We start from the raw sequence: 2,551 nt of genomic DNA, 5'->3' as shown, positions 1-2,551 counted from the left end.
CTTTGCATGGTGGGCTGCAGCTGGGCTCAGCTTCTGCTCCCTGCGTCTCGCTGCTGCCACAGAAAACCGTGATTACTCAAAACTGCATACCGTGGTAGACAAAACGGTATACAGAACATTGACCAGGGATAGTCAGAACAGCGGCTGGCAAGGGAAACCTGTATTCCACAGTTACCCTAATGCCCAAAGCCTTCAGTAGGAGTTCTGTATAAAGAGCAGCTGAAGAATTCAGGGATTTGGAGACCAGAAGGAAATATCACTATCACCTAGTTCGAAATCTCACTGAGCACAACTCATAAAATTGCAATCTATAATTCCACCAAGTCCAATATTTTTAATAAGTCAGCCAGTCTTGATTTAAAGATTTCAAAGGATGAAGAATTTATCACTTCCCTATATAACCTCCATGGCTGTCGACAGATGTGAAAAAAAAGCACTTTACCGGAAGAGGCAGCTCCACAGCGTCTGTATAGATCTGGTGCTTCAGCAGAGCTTTTCAGTGCTTTTATCAAAAAGCCCCACTACAGCGCCTGATCCACACAGACATTGGGCAAGCCAGGTCCAACTAATGCGTGCCTCTTCTGGGAATACGCTGTGCTTGATGCAGGGTGCACCAAATTTAACACTGCCATTTTGGAAGGCAGTGTTCAGGAGTAGGACAGGCAACCGCTGGAGGCAAGGGGAGCGCAGCAGCATGTGGCTGGCTGCAGCCGCACTGGGAACAGCCTCACTGGAAGCTGCACTCTGGCCAGGGCCCCGGCTGGCGAGACTGTTCTGCTCCCTTTGTCTCCAGCTGCGGCTGGCCCTGCCCCTGCCTTTCACCCGCTGTGCCCACCAGGTCCAATGAGCAGCCACCCATGGGCAGACAGAGCAGGTGGAAGGCAGCTGGGAACTGGAGCCAGAGCTCCATGCACTGGGCAGAAGCTGCCCGGCTGAAGCTTCCCGCCCGCCTGGCCAGAGCACTGCTGCTGGGGCAGGGGAGACAAAGGGAGCAGAACAGCCCCGCTAGCATGGGCCCTGGCCAGAGTGCAGGTTCCAGTGTGGCTGCAGCCGGCCACGTGCTGCTGCACTCCCCTTGCCTCCAGCAGTCCCATGCCCGAACACTGCCCTCCACCCACCCAAAGCCCCATAGGAGAGAGTTTTGATGAGTTGCTGCGTGGGGGGCAAGGGGGTGCTGACCCAGCCCACTAGAACGCTCGTCTGTAACACAGCAAGATCCAAGAGCTGGAAGTTTAACTTGGATAAATTCAAGCTCGAAATAAGATGCAGTTGGCTAAGTGCAGATAATTAACCGATGGCATTACTTATGAGCTGCTTACAGACCTAACCCCCCGCCTCCAAAAAAAAAAAAGTTACTTTAGATTTGGTGCACCCCTGCACTGAGCGCAGCGCATTCCCAGAAGAGACACCTCATTAGTTGGACCTGGCTCACCCAATGTCTGTGGATCAGGTGCTTTAGTGGGGCTTCTTGATAAAAGTCCTGAAAAGCCCTGCTGAAGCACCGGATCTATGCAGACGCGGAGGAGCTGTGCTGAACTAGTGAGCTGCCTCTTCTGGTAAAGGACTTCTTTTTTCACATCTGTTGACAGCCATGGAGGTTATGTAGGGAGGTGATAAATTTTGGTGCATGCTGCTGTGCTCCCCTCATCACCAGGCTGCTCCCGCCCCCCCGGGGTGTGTTGCTTGGGGTGGGTGGAAGCGTCAGCCCAGCAGGGCCGGCTGGAGGTGAGGGGAGCAGAGAAGCATCCAGCCGGCTGTAGCTGCCCTGGAAACAGCCCTGTCAGAAGCTGTGTGCTGGCTGGGACCGGGGCTGGCCGAAGTGGGTGGGGTCCACTCCACGTGGAGCACCCCAGGGGCAGCTGTGGGCCGTATCCAGCCAGTTGGCAGGCCACATATGGCCTGTGGGCTGTATTTTGCCCCCCCCGATGTGTACAGTGATGGCTGGACTGCCTTCAAGTAACAGGTCTTCGGTTTACCAGCTGGACTAGATCAATTACAGAGGCCAGCTGCAAACTGCTGAAAATCTGTCCTCGCTGTGGGACAGCAGGGTCCACCCGTCCCATCCCAACACAGCGTCACAATCACATGCTTATGGGCACTGATGAATTGGTCCTTAGACTAGGCCAGTGTGGCAGGCAAGCCTGGCATGGTGCTAGCCGTGAACGCCGCATACCCCTGGAGGCGGGGGGGGGGGCACGGTGAACTGCCGCAGGCAGTGGCAGCATGGTCGGTGGCAGGAGCCTGGTGGTGACAAGCGGTGAGCTCCCGCAGGCGGCAGGGGGTGGGTGGCAAGTGCCGACTGGCGATCGGCACTGCCTACTGACGCCACCAGCGGAGTTGGCAGTGGCGCCGCAGGGAGTGGCGATTGCCCGCAGGCGCTGCTGCCGGTGCCTTTTCGCAGGGGGTGCACCGCCACGCTCAGGAGGTGCCCATGCACCTGCGTCCACCCCCTGTGTGTTGCCAGTGGGTCTCGCTTCAGCCCGAGCGGGGCCTGGAGCCAACCTGCGAGGCAGGGGCAGGGGCAGGGCCAGGGGCAGGGCAGACAGGCCCC

Source organism: Gavialis gangeticus, unplaced genomic scaffold (assembly GCF_001723915.1).
Source record: "Gavialis gangeticus isolate Ggan-Ray unplaced genomic scaffold, GavGan_comp1, whole genome shotgun sequence".
NCBI lineage: Eukaryota > Metazoa > Chordata > Crocodylia > Gavialidae > Gavialis > Gavialis gangeticus.
The sequence above is the reverse complement of the archived record's forward strand: the minus strand, read 5'-3'. Positions refer to the sequence as shown.